Source organism: Rhynchophorus ferrugineus, unplaced genomic scaffold (genome assembly GCF_030347505.1).
Source record: "Rhynchophorus ferrugineus isolate W39M unplaced genomic scaffold, kcgeb_rfMv2 rfM10, whole genome shotgun sequence".
Lineage (NCBI taxonomy): Eukaryota > Metazoa > Arthropoda > Insecta > Coleoptera > Curculionidae > Rhynchophorus > Rhynchophorus ferrugineus.
This window is the reverse complement of record NW_027472589.1, coordinates 18,184,055-18,210,911: the sequence shown is the minus strand read 5'-3', so window position 1 is coordinate 18,210,911 and position 26,857 is coordinate 18,184,055. Positions and strand designations below refer to the sequence as shown.

The following is a 26,857-nucleotide window of genomic DNA, read 5'->3' as shown; positions in this document are numbered from 1 at the left end:
AAAAATCATTTGAAGCACACTAAGATAACTTACATTCCATACTAACACGGGACGACTCTAAACTTTAATTCCAGATGTTCCTGTACGAACAAAAATGTCAAGGCAATATCTCATGTCCCATTGTTTTATTATACTGTTAGTAGGTCTTTCAGCTCTCTTTCATTTTATTCCGCGATATTGTTACGCCGATAATATAACATATTTTTGTCAAATATCTTTATTGTAATTGTAAATAATATAATTATTTTCCAGATAGAATATTAACAATAATAAGGTATGCTATACACTTTTTGAACATCATGTTAGACAAAAAGAAATCAAAATAAAATAACTATACTGGTTAGTTGGAAGATACTCTCAACTTGATCTAAAATCAAAGAGGTTGATTTATAAGACAATTAAAAAACCAATTTGGACCTGGATGGGGTGCAAATATGGGGTTGCACTAAAAACTCTAATCAACTAGTCATCCAGCACTGTCAAAACAAGGTTCTTCGATTGATTACCAATGCCTATCGCTAAGTAACCAACGAAGAATTGCACGATGACCTGGAAATCAAATGGATTTGCAAAGTTATCCAAGATTCCGCCTTGAAACACGAAAGAAGAGTACTAAATCATACTAACGTGGAAGCAATACAACCGCTGGACAGCGCGCAGGATGTCAGGAGATTGAAGCGAACCAAACCATACGAACTTATATAAAGTGTATACCTTTAGTGTAAACTCTAGCTATAAGTTATAACTTTATAATTGAGGTATACATATTGATATATTTGCTCGCACTCGTCTTGCCTATGAATTAATCCAAGTACAAATAAAAAGTAGTAATACATTAATTTATAATTAAGATTGTACAAAGCGTATCTAATAATGATGTTATATAAAAAAAATATACTTTTGGATAAAATAGGTAAACAGAATTTTAACAGAGAAAGACTCAAAAGTTTATTTTCAGTATAAGAAAACAAAAAGACAAATCCTTAATCTAAAATCCTTAATCTAAAATCCTTAATCTAAAAATGGAAAAGTCTGAAGAAATAATTTTGATTAGTTACAAAGATCTTTATTTACGATTTTATATATATAACATTTATATTGTATAGATATTTTAATTTTTCCAGATTATATTTATTTTATTGATTGAATTAATAAATTTATTTCAGAAATTAAATTCTTTTTTATTAAAATTTTATTGGTGAACTAATCAAATGTCTTCACAACGATTTTTTTCAAATTACTTGACTAGCCGATTTAACCCCATCTGGATGTTGGGCAAAGCAAAACTCTTCGCCAGAGACCCCTATCGAGTTTACTCTCCATTACTCTATGACCTAGATTTAAATATTTATTAGAAATATTTTTCTGTTGTATAATTTTTATAAGAACTATAACCTAATATTTACAAGACACCAAAAAAAAAAGCTAGTATTTTTTTGGATATTTGCACACAGGTCATAACGAACATAGCAACAAAAGCAGATTGTATTATTTATTTAAAAAAAATCCGATAATATTATCAGATGAGTGTTATAAAAAAAAATTCGTAATCCTTGAGAGAATTGTTTTTAGTCTTCTCCTTATCGCTTCGCTTATTGTTGTGGTTTCCTTTTATGTACGGTTTGGTACGATACAATTCAGATTGCATCTGTTTAACTCACATATTGCGATAACTGATAATCTCAATGTCGTTCACATCGCCGCCTATCTCGTATTTGTCCAATCATCGTTTATTCGGATTCATTAATTGTTATGACATTACGCTCCGTGCACACAGCCGTGCTGTGACTATTGTCTGTTGGCGTGTATATTTAGCTTCGGTGGCTCGGTTACAAAGTTCCCGACCATCTGATGATCCATGACCAAATATACTGGTTCGAGGCAGTTCGCATTTTCGGCGCCTCATTGTGGATATTGCGAAACGATTTAAAAAAAACTCAAAAATGAATACTAAATTATTTTAATGTCTTACTTAAGCATGCAGGAAACAAGATAGACGATTTTTATTTCGTTTCACTTCACAGATATACTACGATTTGAATGAATTTGAATGATGTGCTATATTTTATCGGATATTTTTGTAATTCCGCTTTTCTCGGACTGAAAATAAAACAATATTTATGGGAAGTTATTTTTTCGGTTTAATTAGAAGAAAATAAACCAAATAATGTTGATGTTTACGATTAGAGTTGGTGAATCAATTGTTTCCAGTTATTGAAAGAGTGGTGACCGCGACGTGATCTTTCGCAAAATTGGGTTTGGACTCGTGAATGGAGGGTACGTGGAACATGGTGTATTTTACGTGGCCGTTATATTTTCTGTTTCAGAATTTTAAATATTTTTAATTCGATTCGTTTTCGATTTTACCTTCAATATTCCTTTTCATTTTATTCCTATTCATTTCATTATTTCCAATTAATTTTTTTTAAATTTTCTTTCACAATCTTTTGAACTCATATACATTTTTAGATCACTGTTTAATCATCAGCGTCTCGTCTAAACATTTCTTTCGGCGCTATGTTTAAATCATAATGTCTTCCTTCACTCGCCGTCTCTGTCATAATGGCAGACATTTTGATTTGAAAGGCTTTGGGCAGCTTCGGTCGGATACCGTAGTTATTTGTCTTTGCTGAATTACTGTAACGTATGTGACTACGGATTAGTCACAGAGCAGCTAGGTACCGATTGCAGTCACCGTAGACTCGTCATGTTTTCACCGAGGTACCAGAATTGCCAACGTCTCGTCGTCGAAGAAAATAAGCTACCACGTCGTCGAATAATCGATCCTCCCACAGCGTCGATTACGGGAACCCTGTCCGAAAAATAGTTTGTTCTCAACGTCGTCGATGGACCACATTCAAGTGCCAAAGCAACGATGAAGCAACGGTATCTGTCGGACCGGAAGATATTAACGGCCGTACCAGATCGCGACCGTACCAACTACAATTGTTTCGATTTACCATAGTTTTCAAAGCCCTTTTCACACAGCACATTTTCTTTGGTATATATATATATATATATTTTTATATTTGATATTTTTTCATACATTTTCGTATTTTTGTTGCTTGGAGTAATTTTATGTAAAATTCTGGCAGGGGAGTAGTGTAGCGACCTTGAGGCATGTCGAATTTTACATCGTGGAATAACGGTCTACAAAATACCCAGAAATATAATCCCAGATGTTCAACAAGGGCGGGGTGCCAGCAGCGCCATCTAGAACCCGACAACGAATAGCTGGCGGCAACCCCGAGACGTTTATCTGGGATATTATTGAAGGGTATTTCGATTCATTCAGTGCTCAACCCTCCTTTGGTTTAGACGTGCCACCATCGACTACCCAAGCCTCGTCTCCAGGTAACACCGCTGCCTTCCGTTTTATCTAATTGTATTTTTCACATTTTTTTATATAGCCAATAAATAACGGTCACATAATGTAAACACCGCTGTTTCATTTCGATTTACCTCCATTCACCGGGCCACATCATGTACCCTAAAAAAGTATCCAACACTGAAAATTACTAAAACATGGTGATTAGAGCGGAAACAACTAAAGGTGAGTATATAATTAATGTAAGATAACTGTAGAAAATCGTATTGTGGAGTATGAAAGATTTGTGTGTAATTCCTCGGAGTATAAAGGACCATTTGGTTAGAATCTATGAGAAGATATGAATACTACCTATTTTGTAGATTAAAGGAAAAGGCATTAGGAAGAATGCAGTAATTAAATCTACAAAAGAAACTGCAAAGGAGATATACAGGGATATTAAAATGGTTTGACAATTTTTGGAAATTTGGAAACACATGAACTGGACGTACAAGATGTAAACATGCATAGGTGGATTAGGCCTCCAGGGGATAGGTGGTGTGGAAGAAAGAAAAGAAGACAAACTACAAACTATTATGGCTGTATAATTAACCGTGGTTTAAGTCTTTCGATAATATATAGATTAGATGTACTATAATGTTCAAATAAATTATATTTGATAACATTATATTTATTTCATTAGAATTTTGTTATATGCCAAAGCCAAAACAAACTAAATGTCAAAGATTATGCGACAACATTGCAACATCATAAATGTTGATAACATGAATTCACTGTTATTTTGGAAATATTTTATCAGTATTTTCCTTTAAGAGTGGGTACGACTAGTTTCTAGTCAATGGAACTTCACGTAAAATAAAATTTGTTTTATTATTTTAATGACAATAGAATTTTATTATATGTCAAAGTCAAAATAAACAAAAGTAAATTTTGATGATGTGAGTTCACTGTTACTTTGGAAGGACTATTTAAAAATGCTCTAACAGAAGTGCAGTTATTGGACATTACGTAGGATTAGTGGGCACGACTAGCTTTTAGTCAATGGAACTTCACGTAGAATAAAAATAGAAGTTTTATTATTTTATTTACGATAGAATTTTGTTATATGTCAAAGCAAAAATAAACTAAAAGTCAAAGATTATGCGGTAACATTGTAACATCGTAAATTTTAATGTGAGTTCACTGTTATTTTGAAGGGACTATATAAAAATGGCCCTATAGAAGTGCAGTTATTGGACACTACGTTGGATAAGTGTCTTCACGTAGAATAAAAATAGAAGTTTTATTATTTTTTAGAATACAATGTTATATGTCTAAGCCAAAATAATTAAAAAGTCAAAGATTATGCGATAGCATTGCAACATCGTAAATTTTGATGATGTGAGTTCACTGTTATTTTGGAAGGACTATATAAAAATGTGTCTATAGAAGTGCAGTTATTAGACAATGCGTAGGGGTAGTGGACACGAATAGCTTCCAGTCAAGGTAACATCACGTAGAATGAAAATAGAAGTTTTATTATTTTAATTACACAAGAATTTGATATTTGTCAAAACCAAAATAAACTTAGTCAAAGTTGACGAAGCAACATTGCGACGTTTTGACGTCATACATTTTGATGAAGTGAGTTTATTGTTTTATCCAATATATACGCAGTCTACTTTTAAATTTTTAGTTTTTTTCAGAAACTTACTTTTGCCACGGTAACAAGAATAGAAGTGAAAAATCAAGGATCGAGCGTAAAAGGAACGAATCAAAACCGCCCACGAAAGAGACCCAAAACCAGGTGAATCGGTGACATCATAAAATACCATTCGTCCTGGTCATTATCGATCCGTTGCAGGATAAAGGCCGCAGGGATCTAATACAATACAAACGTCATTTTATTCCTTTTCTATTCAAACTCGGCGAGATGGGAGCAACCGAAATTTTATCCCTCGACGGGTATTAGCGGAATTCGAAAAAGCATTCGATGGTTAGAGGGAGATGAATAGTAATTGGCTTCGGGCAATATTTCGACTTTTTTCGCGCATAGAAATCAATTTTCGCCGTTCTATTTAACCGCGTGGGACTCGTGTATTAAAAAGTTACCAGAAATCTAGACGAGAGGAATAATATTTTTGATCTATGACACGCACAGCTGGCCATTCCGGGAATGAGTGCTAATAAAAATAATATCGCATTGATGTATCCATCGGGTGGCGTTGTTTACCGCAATGCTAGCTGACGTAGGTCGGTTGACGTATTTTCTTCTATTTTTTAATGTTATAATAGTTCTAGACATTGCGTTTTTTGTCTGTACATAACATGACAGTCGTGGAGCTTTGACCATGACAACGATGTCAGAGTTGACAACTTTATTCCAATTTTGTAGGTTGAAATATAATTAACACAAGACTGGAAAAACTCGGGCGTAACAAAAAAAAAACGCCTTTTTTTTTTAAATTGGCTTTAACATAATCTCCATTAAGAGCAACACAATCATTCCAGCGCGGCTCTAACATCTCAATACCACTTTTGTCTCAAAATACGCCTCAATTTCAGCGATAACCTCTTCATTCAAGCGAAATTTCTTCGGTGAGCATATGTGGCGAATACGGTGGACGTGGCAGCAATTTGAAGTTTTGCTATTGTTTTGATTGACTTGGGACACGGTGCGTTGTCCTCATGAAACATTTTTTTTTCTTTGCACTATGCGGCCATTTCTTTGCAATATAATTCTCCCTATATAATATTCACTGTTAATAGTATTCCCCTTCTCACGATAGTCGATGAATATGACACCGCGACATCATACATAAATACAATCAATAATATTTGTTACTTGTTACAATTACGATACTTTTAATATAACTTCTCTCATTAGATACTCTTATTACAGTCTTAATTATTATAGTTAATTTGTTGTTATTTTGCTTTTATACTTTGATTCATACAATTCATAATCAAGGCGAGTATGGGATGTATTTCCCAAATTAAAATAATAATAAAGTACTTAATCTAAAGTAAAAAATAAACTTATACACTAAACAAGTTCGTGTGGTTTGGTTCGCTTCAACCTTCTACTTTCCTGCATGTTGTCCACTGACTTTCTTGCTTCCAGGTTACTGTGATTTTAGAGCTTTCTTACATGTTTTACAAAGACTTTAGTCGATAAAACTATATTATTTGAAGCCATTACATACTACCGAGCTACTTGAAGATAATTTTAAAAGAAAAATATATTTTTTTGGTTGCAAACATGAACTAATTGTTCTGGCAGTAATCTAGTAGTTTGTTCAATCATATCGATAGTGGGTAATTCTTGTGTAGTTACTATATATATATTTTATTGACATTAAAAATGTCAAAGGAAAGAACATTTTTTTAGATATTACTATCCATGATATACTTTACCATTTCGTATAATTCTGTTTCATGAATCACCAACATTACAAAAATAAATAAACAACACTAAATCACTACATAGTATAAAACAAAGTCGCCTTTTCTGTCCCTATATCCCTATGTGCGCTTAAATCTTTAAAACTACGCAACGGATTTTGATGCGGTTTTTTTCAATAGATAGAGTGATTCAAGAGGAAGGTTTGTATGTATAATACATGCATAATATACTAAGGCAACATTGCTAATTTTAGAGGTTTCTAACGTGATGTCGTAAATTAACCTATTTTTTAGGCTTATTTAGCAATTAGCAAAAACGCTGCCTAACCCTACGAGTTAGATCAAATTAATGTACTACAGTATTGTACACCATAAAAAGGTCTACAAAAAAGTCCGCGATGGTATATGTTTATCTTTTAGGGATAACCCACATTAACCATTTTTATTGTTTACTTTTTACGTGAGAAAATGGCTTATTTACGAAGCTATTTTAAGCAATACGGCATTAATCCTTATCGAATTAAGTACCTTAAATACAGTGTGCAATTAATATAGATCAATATGGTTCCTTACAGCATGTAAATTAAACAAATATTTTCGGAGATATTACAAATTTAAAATTTTCGTTTAAAAATGTGTAATGTAATAAAAATTGTATGAATTTAGATATTCCAAAGATAGCAGGAAATCTTCATAGTAAGTATAGGGGAAGAGGAATTGTTTTACTCCAAATTTAATGCGTGCAGGCCAAGGGCAGTAATGAATGAACCAAAAATACTGGATCGATTTTAATCATGTTTTCATTGAGTGACATAGGCATATATATTTTATGCCCGTGCAAAGTCGGAGCGGGCCGCTATGTTTTTATATACAACGTTCATATTTTTTCTGTAGTGTATCTAATTTAGTATCAGCATTGCACCCGTGCGAAGCCGGGGCGGATCGCTAGTTGTATAATAAAATAGTATATTATGAATAATTTCTTACTTTACCCACATTAGACCCTCTTTACTATTCATTAGCTAATCACAATTTTATAATTACGCAAACAAATGTAACAAATTCACTAGTCCTTTGTAAACCTTTGTCAGGCCATTGAATTTGCGATATGAGCTCAACATCTGGGGAACTAATGATTGAATTATTATTATTTAATAATACGATGTTTACTATATTATCTGTTAATGTAACTTCTTCCAAGTTATCTAATGTTGATTCTTCCAATGATTTATTATTAGCTTTTCAATACGACTTTTACGCTGAAAATAATGTCTTGTCTCTAATACACAAAATTTACAGTGGCTCAAAACTGGAAGATATAATACTTATTGAGTTGAACTCAATATAGCGGTTGTTGGCATTAGATGGGTTGCATCTTAATATTATTTTATTATTGCAGTGCTTTGCCAAGATGAAAATATCTAATTTATTCACCTAACGAATTATACTAAATATGCAATGCATGTCGGGTAATTTATATATTTTCGCTTTTTATTTTATTGACGTATCTTTAAGATATATGCACAAATTACTTTTTAATATTTTATATATAACACTAGCGATCCGCCCCGGCTTCGCACGGGTTCAATGCTGATACTAAATTAAATACACTACAGAAAAAATATGAACGTTGTATATAAAAACATAGCGGCCCGCTCCGACTTTGCACGGGCATAAAATATATATGCCTATGTCACTCAATGAAAACATGATTAAAATCGATCCAGTATTTTTGGTTCATTCATTACTGCCCTTGGCCTGCATGCATTAAATTTGGACTAAAACAATTCCTCTTCCCCTATACTTACTATGAAGATTTCCTGCTATCTTTGGAATATCTAAATTCATACAATTTTTATTACATTACACATTTTTAAACGAAAATTTTAAATTTGTAATATCTCCGAAAATATTTGTTTAATTTACATGCTGTAAGGAACCATATTGATCTATATTAATTGCACACTGTATTTAAGGTACTTAATTCGATAAGGATTAATGCCGTATTGCTTAAAATAGCTTCGTAAATAAGCCATTTTCTCACGTAAAAAGTAAACAATAAAAATGGTTAATGTGGGTTATCCCTAAAAGATAAACATATACCATCGCGGACTTTTTTGTAGACCTTTTTATGGTGTACAATACTGTAGTACATTAATTTGATCTAACTCGTAGGGTTAGGCAGCGTTTTTGCTAATTGCTAAATAAGCCTAAAAAAATAGGTTAATTTACGACATCACGTTAGAAACCTCTAAAATTAGCAATGTTGCCTTAGTATATTATGCATGTATTATACATATAAACCTTCCTCTTGAATCACTCTATCTATTGAAAAAAACCGCATCAAAATCCGTTGCGTAGTTTTAAAGATTTAAGCGCACATAGGGATATAGGGACAGAAAAGGCGACTTTGTTTTATACTATGTAGTGATATACATATATATATATATATATATATATATATATATATATATATATATATATATATATATATATAAAGATCAAAACATTTTTACAATTCACGAAATGGTATTTTTATCACTTTATCTGAACTGAACAAATGATAAATATTAAATAAATATCAATCACTTCCAACGGTATATCGTGTAATCTAAAAAAGTTAAATAAAACTACCATCACTGATGTAAAGAGTGAGAAAATAAGGTTATAAACAAATAGCAAGAAAGGTAGGGTTTTGAAAGAGAATATTTAAAGAGTGAAGAGAAACGTGAAGTCATCGTTGGAGGATAGAGAGGAATGATTACAAGAGCGTTACCTTGCTGCTATATGTGGGTAGAAATGCTGGTGAAGAGCCAAGAGTGAAGAAAAGGTTGTCAGGTTTTCAATGTCATTTATTTATTTAATTTGCTTAGTTTTTATTTTTTTATTTAGTTGTGTATCACAGTTTTGGTCTTTTTTATTAAAAAAGGTTTTCCAGTTTTAACAATCACGTTTCACTAATAAAAAACAAAGATGACACGTTTATCTTGTTCACGTTATCTAATATGTTGACCAAGGTAGTTCCCCGAAGACTATATTTAGCCTGCTAAATTACACAATAAAATATATGGGAACGATTCTCTTCCACTAAGCATTTTAAATGCAATCAAAATCAATTTTGTTCGTGTCAATGTCATTGAGTAAATACCGTTCAAAACAACGTGACGAATTAATGATTATATTGTGCAAATCAAATGGTAATACGAACTGAGGATTTTCCCGGTTTTTTCTTCATGGTCCATTCATGAGTCTATTGTTATTACAATAATTCAGCGAAGGTAAATAACATACATGAAAGTAAATTCATCGGTTGAAATATCATTGTATAATTAAATGTTTCAAGCCAGTGCGCCTGGTTTATTTTATACGATCAATATTATCGATAACTGATCTTTGCATCTATGTATACGAGGCGTGTTTAAAAAGTGCACGCAATATTTTCAACTATATTGGTGTAACGACCTTGAGGTATGTCGAGTTATGCATCATTCAATAACGTCCTACAAAATACCCAGAAATATTATCCTAGAAGTTTTAACAAGCGGGGTGCCAGCAACGATGACCAGTAGGCACAACGAAGATCCCCGAGACGTTGATCTCGGATATCATTGAAACGTATTTTATATCATCCGGTCACTGACCATCGTTCAGTCAGACGTGCCACCGTCGACTGCCCAAGCATCTCTTAGAGTAACATTGCGTTGCCATTCCTTTTTTCTTTATTATATAATATTTTATAACACCAATAAATCACTGTCACATCATGTATCCATAATCCATAATCTCTAAATTGGTAATTTCTATCGCCTGTGGATATTGTAACGTTTATTTTAGTTGGGTTGTCGATTTAGATATTGAATGTTTAGAACTTCAATACAAAAAACAAAAAAACAAGCCTCTGTATTCGTCAGAGATGGCCCCGTATGAGTTTTCTCTGTGCCCAATGATGATAAAAGTGTATCGCTGAAAACTCTTAAGGTTGTCGCAACATAATGACTTCCAGAAGTGCTTTTAGAACTAGAAGAAGATGACACAAGTGCACAGTATCCAACGGTGCATAATATCCATTTCCGTTATTTTCTACTATATATCTCACTCTGTATCAATAATCGATCAATGAACTACGTGATTGAATTTGGCTATCTTAAAGATATTTTGGAGTGATTTTAATAAGTCAGGCTTAGCTAACAACAGTCTACATATGACCATTTATTCTTTTATCTAGAAACTTTTACAGGATAAACAAAGACTCATGATGTTGACACAAAGCTCCAGAATCCCAGCGCTGGAATTATGAAAGAATATATTCAATTTCAACGAACCACCCAGTAACTGAACAATATAAGAAATTTTAATTATATTATGAAGTCTCCTTTTTACCTGCAGATGAAGGTAGCAGTGATTGAAAGTTATTGTGCGGTAAATTCAAAACGTCACTGACTTATCAAACAGTCCTCGTATATGTATATTAAGTTCTCGTTTTTGCCCTTTACGGTGTATCTTGATTGGACCAAAGGTTTAACGTGGACCACGGTCCTCAACATTAAGCCTGCCAATTTCCCAGTGACCAAGTTGTGTCTTACCCAGCCTGATTAGTGGCTTGACTGGAACGATTATTCATTGTTGGATTTTACTACTATTACCTGGATTCATTTACGATGACGATTACAAACATAAAGTAGATCCACGCAGTGCTGGATTCGAACACGCCATTATCGCAGCAGTAGGAGAACCGTCCTGTCGCCTCAATTGTTTGGTACGAAACACGTAAAAGCATGGATACGAAACGAGCTAACGTTAGTAAATGCCCATATAAGGTTTTATTAACCCATAAAATAAAAATATCGAAAATAGATTTTAATGTTATTGTTTTGGGTTTATAAGATTGAAAATATCAAATAAATGTAATTGTAGATAATTCATGTTATTAATTATTTTCTGTCTTATCGTTTATCTATTTAATAAACAATGGGCATACTTCAAAAGCGATTATTGTTGTTTTTCGAATTTATCATTTTCAACTAATGATCATGTTTATTTATGACATAAACAATGGGTAATATACAGGCTAATCATTATAATTTATTATGTAACAGATTGTAAACGAGTTGAAATTTGGCAATAGAAACCGTTCTCTGTAAAGTACATTGATGGTCATACGAGCACTACGTGTAATTCTTTAATTTGAATGAAATCGCTTCATTCAATAGGACTGAATAGAAATCAGCCAAGTTAACGCTATTATATCAATAAATAAATCACCAGACACCGAATACAATAATAAAGTCTGAAAACGTTTTGTTTATTACACGATAATGTTCTCAATTCCATCGTAAAGGGTTCAAACTGGCAAATTGGTACTTAAAAAATCATCGGATGCAAAATCTGATTAAAATCAATTATAGCAATCCTAAAATGTTAACAGAACATCGAGTAAGAACAATAATTCAACAAGCAAATATACTACTGTGATCAAAAAATAATAAGACCTTTGAAATAAAATGTACACGTATGTTGTTATTTATACCAACATTTTGTCTAGTGTTGAGAACAATAGTTGAATTCGATACCATTTCACTACAAATAAATGCCTTCGAGGTCGTTTTTCTTGGTTTAAGAAATAGCTAATCAGCCTGTAAGCTCGTTTCTTTTGGCAGGAAGATCATAATAATGATTTTTCGATCACAGTAGTATTGACAGAGCGATTACACGACAATGTATTTGACTGAATTCCACTGTGTATCGTCCAAGCACGTTTATCAATAATCTCAATAGTATAATAGTCGAAAAAATCACCTGATACTAAATCTGGTCGATGGCGAATATTAAAAATAACTGATACTGTGTGTTGCTGATAAATGTTATGCAAACGTTATGTGAATATAAAAGACAGTGACATTCCAAAGAGTTCTCGAACCGCGCATTTCTTCTGTAACCATAAAAGACAAGATCCATACTAATCAAACAGCCGCACGTTACTCAACGTCGTCGAATGAGATTCAGACGTATTCGAATGAAATCATGCTAATGTCATGCATCAAGCGGGCAGTGACGAATGGGTGAAAAATTCGCGCGGCGCTAGATCCGGTCTGTGCGGCTTACTACTAGATTGTGAATCCTTACCGAAAAGCGTATCTCAACCTGGTGCCGACCATTGTTCTAGCTTTAACGGGTGGATTGTACACAGTCTGAAACGAAATACTTCGCATTCCTGCCCCCGTACGCGACGAACCGTTCGTTTCCTGTCACCGGGATCGCGACCACTACGAAGGCCGACCGATGCTGAACTGCAGCGACCGTTGAAAAGTTGCGGAGGGGCAACGCGTCGGGACTTTGAACGCGACAAACAGATTAGCGATTCGGCGAGGAGTTTTCGTGGTGCTCGCGCTATGTATGTGTCGTACCCGCCGATTCTTGGTACCAGTTCGGATCACGAGACGGCTTATCAATCGCTGTGTCACTTCTCGCGCGATACGTGCTCCAAGAAATGCTACAATCTGGCGATAAATGAACAACATTCATTAAATTGTTAACACTTCTTGGAACCTTTGCTGATGACACAGTTATTATGGCAAAAGATATATCTCTGCCTAGGGCAATAGAAAAAGTACAAGTGGCAGTCAACAAAATCTATAAATGGACAAAAGATTGGAAAATTCAACTTAATAGCTCCAAATCTGTCCACGTCAATTTTGCATTAAGGCGAAATAATAAAAACTTAATTATATCACTCAATGGATTCCCGATTCCTCAAGCAGAATCAGCAAAATACCTTGGAATCCATCTTGACGGTAGATTAAATTGGAAACATCACGTTAGACAAAAATCAAAACATATTAGAACCAAAATAAAAAAACTATACTGGTTAGTCGGAAGATACTCCCAACTTGATCTAAAATCAAAGAGGTTGATCTATAATACAATTATAAAGCCAATTTGGACCTATGGGGTGCAAATATGGGGTTGCACTAAATATTCAAATCAGTTAGTCATACAGCGCTGTCAAAACAAGATTCTTCGATTGATTACCAATGCCTATCGCTATGTAACCAATGAAGAACTGCACGATGACCTGGAAATCAAATGGATTTGCGAAGTTGTGCAGGATTTCGCCTTGAAACACGAAAGAAGATTACTAAATCATTCTAACGTGGAAGCAATACAACTGCTGGACAGCGCACAGGATGTCAGGAGACTGAAACGAACAAAACCATACGAACTTGTGTGAACATTTAGTGTGTATTGTTAGTGTAAACTATAGCTATAAGTTAATAATTAATAAATAATTATAATTTTATAATTGAGGAATACATACTGATGTATTTTCCTACTCGTCTTGCTTGTTAATTAATCCAAGCACATAGGAAAAGTAATAATAAATTAATTGTAATAATAATAATTAAGATTGTACTAAGCGTATCTAATAAAGATGTTATAAAAAAAATATATTGAGATTCTGAAGTATCCCAGTGTAAAAGCGAGTTTTACTACCAAACACATGCATATAGTCTATTCAAAGTTTATTTGTATATGCGTCATCAAGATGTCTAATGTATTGCCTGCCGCAATTTGTGAATTCGTCTTAGAATCAGACAATATTTTCCTTCTCATTTTGTTCTAGTTAAAAAGAGACACGATGCTGTCTGATTAGCTGGACACGTAAGCGAATGAGCCTGTCAAAGTCGTCCAGTTGTCAGAAGTATGTAAAATTCTTGAAAGCAATAATTATAAGAGGTTATAACTCTTAACCTATAAACTGTTGTGGCTGTATAATTAACTGTAGTTTTTAGATGCATTATAATGTTAAAATAAATTATATTTGATAACATTTTTGTTCAATTATTTTATTTAAATTAGAATTTTGTTGTATGTCCAAACTGAAACTCAGAGTTGATGCGGCAACATTGCGACGTTTTAACGTCACAAATTTCGATGACGCATATATAAATACACTTTGAAGAGACTACATATTCATTGTAAAATATAATTAATCAAACAATTTGATGTACAAGATACCAAATATTTGACTTGAATAACTGCTCATTGGCCTTTGTAATCAAGACTTGATAAAGTATGACGGAGGCTTTTTGCAAAATTGTATGTCAATTATCATATTTATCGCTGTTTTTTGAGAACATATGACCGTTCGATAGTGTGAGAGATCCTTTTTTTCTGTCTAGCTGATATTCAAATATAGTAAAAATATATCCTGACTTCGTGTATACGTATTTCGAATTTTACAGATGTTGATCCATTATATAAATACATAAATTAATTGCTGTTCCCTGGTCTTGTAAAACTCGAGAACAGTCTGTCCGATTTGGCTAATTTTGGTTTTGTAACATTTGTAGAAGTCGCCGGAAGGCTTATATAATGAGAAAATATGGAATAGTTGCGGCGAAAATAGTAAAAACAAAAATTTTGTTTTCTCATATAAAGTGCCCTGCACTGCTATCAATAGTTTTAATGTCATAGAGAATTGGCACTGTTGTTTGTTATCAAATATTTATGGGTATGTTCCAAAAAATTATTTTAATTTCTGCCTAAAATGTCGATTAAAACTACCGGTTACTACTGACAAATCGTGATTAGAATATATGATGTATTTCTATGTCGAACAGGAGGTCATTTATCGGCACTGGGCCTTTAATACTCTACGACTATATATATTTCATAATAATGTAGGTTTTTTTGGTAGGTTCATCCATCCGATAACGATTGGAGAATTAATAAATATTGCCTAAATATTGACATATATGTCAAATAAGATATAATTATGCGCCAATGGTAATTCCAAATCGTTTGCTAATTGCCGCTGAGTAAACATTTATAAAGAATAGAGTTAAAAAATTTAGGAATCGTTTACTGTCTTCCATACGAATCCAATAAAATGACCCATAAGGTAGCAATCGAACTAATTCTTCCTTTTCTATGTTTAGAGACAGGTCTTCTGGACTGATGTATGTTGTATTACATCATCATGAAACATACACGTAATATATCACTCAATAAATATCTGGTCTGGGCACATAGATTACATAGTTGTTTGATATTTTAAGCTAAACAGTTACTTGTCAAGCGTTACGGGGAAATTTTAAAAATTGATGATGCTGAATGTTGCAGTCATTGGTAGTTATTTAGGAAAACCTAAAAAAGTCAACAGCTTTGATGCATTTGATACTGTTTAGAGCTGTTCAAGTGATATGAGCTATGCAACACACCTTGAATATATGGCTATGCACCACTTATCTATGCTAGTTTAACCTAATAATTCTAGGCCCATGCATGTAAATATTTAGTTCTAATATTCAAAACAATACAACAATAGAGGACCAAATCCAGAAACGTAAAATGGTTTGGTCATATCTGTTAAAGGAAAGGTCCTCCCCATCCTCTGATGAAACTGACTTCCTGCTTAAAAGATGCAACATCACAGACGCATGTATAATTGATAGAGATATGAGAAACAATAGATTAACATTCTCGGAAACAATATTAGGTAACAATAGAACTCAATGAACAAATTAACGCTAATCATAACTGAACAATAATCTCAGAATGTCAATATTCACGTCATATCTGGTTTAGGTCAAATAAAAACAGTGATGTCTGCGTGCTGAATACATAGGTTTTTTTGGTAGGTTCATCCATTCGATAACGATTCGAGAATTAAGCCTAAATATGGCATATATGTCAAATAAGATATAATTATGCGCCAATGGTAATTCCAAATCGTCTTCTAATTGCTGCTGAGTAACCATTTATAAAGAATAGAGTTGTAATATTTCGGGATCGTTTATAGTACTTTATAAATGTATCTCAACTCTCGGGAGGTTAAATAAACTTATACTTTTCTAGAGCACTGAATTCAATGAAGATCCATACATAATTGACACATTGGCCCTGCAAGGCCGAAGTAGAACGAAGAACAATGTACGAATATAAGGCGATGTTTTGAATTCCTAAAAAAAATTAAAAAAAAAACCATTTTGCAAAATTCTAATGTACTTGTTAATATTATGTCTACATCCCAATTTATTTTAAATATTAAAAACTGATGTTCTTAATATGAGCTTATTAAATTTAACATTCAGTTATTCTTCAGTTTACACAAAGTTAACTGTTTCTTTTGCATATTGCAAAATCAGATGAAATATTCCGTTCATTTCGTAACAGAAACTATCTTTAGCAAAGCATCTTTATTCCGTTTCAGAATATTAATTTCTACATTTGAAATGTCAAATATCAATGCTGGTGAAAAGGACGGGGATTTTTTGTATATTTATTTGTTCGGTGATGATTTAAATATTTTCAATGATGCATTCTTCTGAGGAAGGCCGAAGAAGTTTATTTTGTTTTGAATGCATATTATAATGACTTATAAATATTAATAATTAAGCGATACATTGTAGGTTCGTGTTTGTTTACTAGATTATGTTGGTCGATGTGGGACAGACGGAAGTGCAAATATATAATCCGTACTTCCTCATTTCATTTAAAATATCATGGAAGATGTGTTCTTCGTTTTGCGTTTTACACAACTTAACATAGTGGGTTTTACTTTCTCTATATCTGTCTGCATCAGTTTCACGAATAAAAATGATTAGCGTGGACCTATGATCTTACGCAAACTTGGCAGAATACCTTGACATCATAAAAACGTGAGAGACCAGTAAACGAAAGAGATTAGATCCGATATATTACAAAATTCAACAAAACACATGCCGGTTTTGGTGGCGTGAGTGGTCAAGGTGACAGGACAGTCCTCCTACAGTTAGTCGCGGGTTTGAATCCTGCGCTGGCATGGTAGTAAATTTATGTTTGTGATTGTCCGAAAAGCAAGAGTGTAAAATGCGATAAGGAAAACAGTCCCAGTCACGCCAGTAAGGCTAGACATAAAATGGGACGCAGCTTGGTGCGGTGACGCAGTGAGGGTCACGGCGAGTGTACGCGGGATATAGAACTACCAGGTGCCGAAACCGCGCAAATGCGATTACAGTTCTCGCATCGCAGTAAAGCTGTACACAGTAGTAGGGTTGATAGAATGACAAATGATACTGCGCTAATAACGACTGTTCCTATTTAACTCCCCGATGGGTAATAAAAGCTAAGTGAGAAGTTGTATCTAAAAAGAAAAGACTTACGGAGAATAGAATTTACTTTAATTAAAGAACTTAATCCTCTTGTATCGTACAAAACTAATTAATTCCTCTTCCATTTTTAAACACAGTGACTTTAGGCGCGAAACTGCGACAAGAACTCTGCGTTCCGCAAGATCACCTTAGCTAAAACTGCGCCACGACACGCAGCGAAGCAAACCCACAAAATCTCGCCGTGGCTCATGCTGCGTCACCTCACAGTTCGTCACTCGCCAGTCGGTAGGCTTAACGCCGACGACTGTGGTTTGGAGCCCATGTTAAGCAACTCCAGTTTCGCAGTGAAGCAGGTTCAGTTCAGATAAACCCCAGCTGGCAAAAGTAAAATTCTAAAATATAGGCATTATTATATTATAATTTTAGTTGCCCTTTATATTTGGGGGTTTCAGGTAATCATTTATTAACTTGGTTTCAGGTATTCTCCATGAAGTTGAGAGGGTCCGGTTGATAATGATACACCATATCAATATAGAGAGTGCTCAAAAACGTATACGCCAGGGTTTACATTATCGCGATAGAAGCCACGATTGAAACAATCATTAATAGTCAAATTATACGATACAATGCAATTCATTTTCATGGAAGGCTGCAAATATAATCATTTAAAAGTGTCGCTTTCATTTCGAATTCCACAAGTTATTTAAGTAATTTAATTAATCGTTATTTTTAGTCGAGGAAATATTTGTTTCAAATTACTATAAGCGACACAAATAGCAATCTTACGTCAAAACGATTTGAGTATGTGTAGCGTCAGTGGTGTTAACCAATGGGTACAGTATTGAGATATTTTATTTTAAATCTTGGTCTAAAATCTTCATTAATTAGATAGGATGGTAGTACTAACATTATTTCGAAGTACACAATACTAACACTTTGAATTATATTCGTTATGTGTTCCAGAGGGATATTACACTGTAGCACTTCATTAAAGACATAATACAGAGCATCGACTAACATATACTATGCAGCACTGTTTTGGAACCGTTGAATGATGACTATATTAGATATGCTAGAAGTACCCCATAATAGGATTCCAAGTCAAAGTTGTTTTCGTTTAGCAAGTATGCGCTTCTTCCAAGATAGACGTCGTTCTAGATGCACTCCAAGATATTTAGCATCCTCCACCTGGAGGAGAAATTATTTCGCAATAACAATAGCATCCCGATTATTTAACATAGTTTAGGGAAGGTCGCTACAATAGAAACCTTTTTTATACATACAGGTTAGATAGAAGGTAAAAAGTAGTACAAATTGTCTTCCATACGAATCTAATAAAATGACCCATAAGGTAGCAATAGAACTAATTCTTCATTTTCTATGTTTAGAGACAGGTCTTCTGGACTGATTTATGTTGTATTACATCATCATGAAACATACACATAATATATCACTCAATAAATATCTGGTGTCGGCACATAGATTACATAGATGTTTGATATTTTAAGCTAAACAGTTACTTGTCAAGCGTTGCGGAGAAATTTTAAAAATTGATGATGCTGAATGTTGCAGTCATTGGTAGTTATTTAGGAAAACCTAAAAAAGTCAACAGCTTTGATGCATTTGATACTGTTTAAAGCTGTTCAAGTGATGTGATATGAGCTATGCAACACACCTGGAATATATGGTTATGCACCACTTTATCTATGCTAGTTTAACCTAATAATTCTAGGCCAATGCATGTAGATATTTAGTTGTAATATTCGAAAACAATACAACAATAGAGGAACAAATCCAGAAACGTAAAATGGCTTGGCCATATCTGTTAAACGAAAGGTCCTCCCCACTGTTTGATAAAACTGACTTTTTGTTTGAAAGATGCAACATCACAGGCGTATGTATAATTGATAGAGATATGAAAAACAATAGATTAACATTCTCGGAAATAATATTAGGCAACAATAGAACTCAATTAACAAATTAACGCTAATCATAACTGAACAATAATCCCAGAATGTCAATATTCACGTCACATCTGGTTTAGGTCAAGTTCTATGAGGAAGGCGTATATTACTTGCTGTCATACTGAAAAAAAGAACTTCTCAAGGTCATCGTCATTGAGGACCAAGACATGTTTGAACGTCATCGAACACGTGTTCCCATGTGCGTGATTGGTGAAAGATTCTCCCTTTAGATCAGTGAACCATGATCGTGTCATTAAAAGAAATTATCAAGAGACGTACGAAAAACTATTAAAAAAACAGTGATGTCTGCGTGCTGAATACATGAATTAAATATTTTTTCGCAAATATAAATAGTTTTACGTCACCATAATTTGTTATTATTCATTTGATAACCCCTATTCATTATTTATTCAGTTAGTAACGTTTGGGAACAAAGGAATCTTACTCAAATAATACATTATCATAGAGTACCAGGGTGTGTTAGTCGTATTGATTTTATTTAAGTTGAAATTCCTATTGTTAAAAATGCAAAAAACGTCAGGTAGCATAATTTGTTTAACGATTTAACTTTATTACACGCAAATTTATAACCTGAGAACTGAAATGAACGTTGTGGGATTTAGTGCTACATAATATAACATTTCTAATACATTCTAATACATCAGTTATAAAAAACGTTCAATAAATAGTTTGCTTTAAATATAATAAATAATATATATATATATATATATATATATATATATATATATATATATATATATATATATATATATATATATATATATATATATATATATATATATATATATATATATATGTAATATATATAGATGAGATTATATAGACTTAATTTATCTCACTCGTTCGCCATCCAAGAAGTCTTTATCCTTGACGATGGTCTTGTGACTGCGATAGTATAGATAGGTTATATATAATGCAACGTATAGCAGTCACGGGCAAGGACCATCTTCAAGGATAAAGACTTCTTGGATGGTGAACGAGTGAGATGAATTAGGTCTATTTTGTAATAGATAAAAGAATCTTAGGGTCGGTTTCTATCGCCGTTCAACAACTCGCCTTGAATAAAACAGCTTTTTAAAGGAAATTGAAAGTTTTATTGTGTTCTAAACCTCTTAACATTTTTTATTTTATCCGCCTCAGATCGGAGACTTATGAAGTGATATGTAATATATTGGTTATATTGGTTTTATTTTATATTAGTTAATATACTAAAACAATGTGGAAATGAGTGTACAGTTGGTCAACAAATCCAGAGAGAGAGATGAACGAATTCTTCATAGATTTTTGTGGCGAAATAAAAAAGAGCGACTTCATAAATAGGAGACTAACATTATGCGAGATCAGAGGTCGGTTCCATCGTATAGTTTCGTTTTTATTGTCAATTAAAGACAGTTTTGTTTATTTAGAAACATGAAAAATATTTACAATTATTTTAAGAAACGACACAAAGAAAGAGTTCAAGTTAAAGTTAGTAAAAGTTAAGATGAGGTTCACCGGTACACATCTGCTGCTATCCGATTGTTTACAATTAGGTAAACGAGTATATAGCCTTACATCTCAAAAGATGGATGTCATTCGGAAAGTCCAGTAGAAGCAAGAGGCATATGACAAAGAACAGTGATTTTAATTTTGTGTCATAACTAATATTTTTAAGTATAAGAAAAACAATAAGTGGGGAGAATATATTTTGAAATAATGTCCGTATCATTAACATCAATATAACAATCATTCATCAATCATCGCCGGATTTAACCCCTAGCGACTTTTATTTCCAAATTTAAAAAATATGAGGGAAAACAGAAAAATTCTATTAATTTCCCTCCGCTTTTCTTTTGTAATAAATAAAAATTGACATTTGACTATGTGATGGTTTCAAATGTTAAAAAATATTAACATTTTCGATGGTATTTCTTTACGTTGTATATTTTGATAAAAAATAATAGTGCTGACCAAACCAACAAAACTGTAAGCTATAGGAAGTCAAAACAAAATTTTAACAAAAAATTGAACCGACATCAAAAAAATAAATAAGGAACTCACTACAAATTAAAAAATAATCAAACTTAGATTTTTAACACAAAAAAAGACGTTTTCAAATAAAATATGTGTATAATAATCGTTGTAATAACTAAATAAAAATAAACAAAAAGTTTGTACAAAATGTTTAACCTATCAAATTCACGTATTTTATACTCTACTATATAAACGCAATTTAGCTTAATACCTACCTAAACTTATTTATCTATTTGCAACATCATTTTTGGTACTACCAACAGATCACTTTGAAGTCGGTACGAGCAAAAAATTAGATTTGTTTTGTTCGTAATTTAATTTTTTGTATATGTCACAAAATTATATTATTATTTTTGTGTTCGTTGGGTTCATTTGATCACTAATGCGATGTAAACTTGGTTTAGTATTAGGAAGTGATGCTTGAATTATAAGAAAACTTTATTGAAAAAAGTAAAGTTAAAAAGCAATATTCATGGTAGTGTTATGAGCAGTAAAATTCTGAGAACTTCTTACGGTAAGCAGCATTTCGTATATGACAGATCAACAAAATCATTAAAAAAATGAAATGTTCGTCGGTCTTTGGACTAACTTTATTCTAAATTCCAGAACTAGTATGCTACAACATAAAGGACCATCTGCAGACTCTTGACGTATGTTTGGCTATAAAAAAAACCTTAACCACATAAGACCATCACGTGCTTCCCAGAAATGGACGAAACAAATACGCGTTCATAAAAAGCAAACTGAGAAATTTCGAAGAACTCTTTAATTCGCTGATTTTGGTCACACGCCAACCAAGAGGTGTTTTGGTCGTCTGTTGCTCACGGTAATGAGAAAATTCATTTTGCCAATGGCACTTTGCCGTAACCACAATTAAACGTTAAAGGCGGATAGAAAACAAACTGGGAAGGTCAATTAGACTATTACCTAGCATGTGATCAGGTCGAAGGAAGAAAAAAAAACAATCTCCAAGGTTTTTACTGGCCTGGAGTGTTTTTTTCGCGATACAATATTCTTCCAGTAACCAGTGTACAATATTGTTCGACGAAATTGAAAGTGTTTTTTTTTTTTGTGGTCTATAATATAGTATTAGGGTGACAAGTGTTTTTTGTTCTTTGTAACCGTTAGTTAAATTTATACAGAAAAAAGGGATTTCTAGTTTAGGGTAATTTATATGGCTCAGTGAATGGAGGTAAAACGAAATGAAACAGTGGTGTCTACATTATGTGACCGTTATTTATTGACGATTAAAATAAAATGTGGAAAATACAAAATAGATAAAACGGATCGCAGCGGTGTTACGTGGTGACGAGGCTTGGGCAGTCGATGGTAGCACATCTAAACCAAACGATGGTCGGTTACTGAATGATCCAAAATACCCTTCAATAATCTCCCAGATAAACGTCTGGGGGTGCCAGCCCGTGTTCAACATCTGGGATTATATTTCTGGGTACTTTGTTGACCGTTATTCCATCCACGATGTAAAATTCGACATGTCTAAAGGTCGCTACACTAGATTTTTAGCTTTATTCAGTAAGTACAACAAGTGGAGCGTTGTCAACTTACGACGAATTTCCCAATCTACGCGAAATCTCATGTTAATTGGTGATTGACATTATGCAAGGAGAATGCGGGTATTTTGACATATCATCGTAAATACAATATCTATAGTCCATGTCGGAACATTGGTGCAAGAAGGCCAAATATCTGCACAATTATTTCTAAACGTTTCCTAGGTTATTTATAGATATCAAACGACTTTCCATATTTCAATACTCCCCATAAGTCAATACCATAACACATGGGCTTAACAAAGAAACCGCGGATTTTTTTGTACAAAATTGACGCCATTCATTAACGTAATCTCCATTAAGAACCACACAATTATTTAAGCGCCGTTCTAACATTTCAATATCACTTTTGTAGAACAATTTATCTTTTGCCTTAAAATAGGCCTGTCACCAGTTGCTGTCCACTCAGATGACGATCGTTCTGATTCCAAAGTGAAGTGATGGATCCATGTTTCATCAATTGTTACATATCGATGCAAAAATTCCAGTTTGTTACATTTAAACATGGCCAAACACCGGTCAGAATCATCAACATGTTTTTGATTTTGGTCAACAGTCAGCAAATTCGGCATCCATTTTGAAAAGAGCTTTCTAATAGTCAAATACTCATGCAATATAAAACCAAGACGTTCTTTTGATATCTTTACTATGTTAGATGACGCAACTTCGCTTTTTGGTCATTCAAAACGATTTTGTGAACCTTTTTGATGTTTTCTGGTGTTACCACCTAATTTGGACGCCCACTGTGTTCTGCATCATCGGTATCTCTATGGCCATGTTTGAAGTCAGCAACCTAATGTTTTATTGTTGTTTCTGATGGAGCGAAGTCCTCTTCAACTTTTCAAGCCATCGCCTCGCTGAAACTTATTCTTCCCATCAAGAAGCAGTGTAAAATTAAAACACGAAATTGTTTTTGATCCATTAGTGTTACTCTTAGCACAATAACTCACAAACTTATGAGTGGAATATAATGAAATTTGAACAGCTTACTTTTGAATATAATAAAATCAGCGTCATCTATGAGTTATCCCCGATTTTTCAGCCCATGTGTTTCTGTAGCGTAATCAACAACGGAAGGAATTAAGACATTGGGCGGCGGTGTTAAATTTAACCCATCAAGCAAAATGCTTGCAAGAAAGAAATGGAAAAAAGTGTTATAATTCATAAAATTACACGTTGCTCAATATTTTGAAAAGACATTATAAAATGACATCTGAAGGGAACTTGGAATTAGTAAATTTTTCTCTTCTGTTTAATCTGATCAAAAAGAACGTTTTAATATGACTCGAACCCTAACTGCTCATCTTCGATGATGTTTCTCATTTTCTCAGTTTCAATGAGGAGATTTCCTGATAATGAACCGAAAAGAACGTTGATTGCGCAGTAGTTGGAGGTGGTTTGTCTCCCTTTATCGAAAGGAAAACAATGAAAATGAAATGCCACTAAAAGTACTAATTCTATAAAGCGTAAGCTTGTATTTATTTTCCTTACTAGTATCTTCTCTGAGACTGTCTGCTTCTTTGTTCACAAAGATGATGAAAAAATCAACAAAATAACAGTAGACATTAAAACAGTTTATTTATTTTGCATATTGGCTGCAATTTGGACGTTGGGAAGGTAGTGATCAAATGGGGGCGTATCTACTCACTATAAAAAAAAGCAATACACTTGGCCAATAGCAAGAACTTTAAACCTGAAGATAAGAAACAAAAAAAACATTGTACCGAAAGCGAACTTGGAATATGCAAAGAAGGTCACTTTTCCGTAATCACTATTATGATGCCTGTTTGTCTGATAAAAGCGTGGAAAAAATATCATGGATTATCTGATTATCTTATCGCAGCAACTGAATAAATGAAATGAAATGAAAACACACAGCCGTATTTGGCAAAAAAGAGAGTTTGTTTTCAGCACGATAATACACTCGTCCACACATCGCGTGGCTAAAATTAATGCGCCACTTTCTCGGCTAGATTTAACCTCCTCGGTCTTAATTTCTCTTTCCAAACTTGAAAAACCGACTAGATAGTAAAAGATCTGCCGATATCAAGAGAAGTTATGTCTTAGTGATGCTTATATTGACAGTCTCGTTAGATCGATTAGAAGTGAAGCGAGGTAAAAGTAGACTTTTTTAATTTAAAAAGTACACGGCACTCCTATTACAACTAGTTATTCACGATCTAGTAATGATTCCTTTATAATGTTCTTCAAGTTCAGATCTAGACTTAATTAGCATTTGATAGGGGTACTCTAAGTAGTACACTCCACATAAGTTTAAAACAAGACACATTTTTTATAAATGATTTAACTAAACTAATTCAAGAAATTTTGAACGTTCAACCTTGGTGTAAATCTACTGTTGTCGATTAGTTGTAGTACTTCAATATTTTATAGATTATTTTCTTCGCTTATGGTTGGTTGGAAATTTTATATAATTTCTTTTTGAAAATACCTTGGCATTAAACCCCATAACAAACTAAAACAAAAATCAGGAAAGAATGCGATACAATAATGAATTCCTCAAAAGTAATTACAAGCAGGTCTTTTGGATGATTTTTCGCTACAATTTTGTTTGGAGTGACTATTACTAAAGGTATATATAATTGTTAATGGAATATCAAGCAATATATTAAACTCTGACAACTACATCTCAGCCAGGATGTTTATAGTAAAACAAAAAAGAGGATTACTCAACAATGAGTGAAATATAAGTAGGAGTACTGCAGAGTAGTGTTTTGGGTTTTGCTCTTTACTTACTCTATACATGTGACATATCACAAATAGAAAATGTATGGCTACATTTGCTGATGACACCTCGATATTCGCTGCTTGAGATAATAGCGAAGAAGCAACCAGAAAACTGGAACATACAGAGTAATAATAACAATAAGTGGACCGAGGCATGGAGAAAAAATGTCAATGAGAGTAAATCAGTGCATATTGAATTTACCTTCAACCAAATTATTCACATACCAATAAAAATGAATAGCTCTATTATTTCATACACTTCTAAGTACTTCACAGTGCTAAGTATCTTAGGATGACACTCCATGCAAAACTTCGTCGCAAAATATAAAAAAAATTATTGGTTATTTGGAAGAAAATCTAAATTATCCGTACATAATAAGTTGTACAAATACTAAAACCTATATGGACCTATGGAATTCAGTTATGAAGATGTTCTGCGAGAAATAATATTAGCGGAATTATGAAGACACGGGAATTTTGAGGTTAGAGGGTGGTTAGTGATTTGTTAATATGAGTAAATCTCTTTAACGTTTTACGATGGTGAAAGTGTCACACGCAAGTTTTTTCACAATGAGAATTTGGGGAAGAACTACAACATCTATGAGAAATTACTTAAATGTAGTAAATGAAACCAGTAATACCTAGAGTTTTTATTGAATATGACGCATATTTGCTAATGAACGATTATATTAGCATATATATGTTATATAGCTATGGTTGTTGTCAAATTGTGTT

The 26,857-nt window shown here is 33.2% G+C and overlaps 1 protein-coding gene and 1 long non-coding RNA gene across 3 annotated transcripts in view; one reads left to right on the top strand and one right to left on the bottom strand.

The window, feature by feature from the left end:
- The window catches only part of Atg13 (Autophagy-related 13), a 131,602-nt gene that overhangs the window by 38,117 nt on the left and 66,628 nt on the right, over nt 1-26,857 (bottom strand). The gene's annotated exons all lie outside the window — the stretch shown is intronic.
- LOC143203799 (uncharacterized) lies at nt 3,061-3,552 on the top strand. Its single transcript, XR_013007439.1, has 2 exons — nt 3,061-3,354; nt 3,411-3,552. It is a non-coding gene; the product is annotated as an uncharacterized LOC143203799 (long non-coding RNA).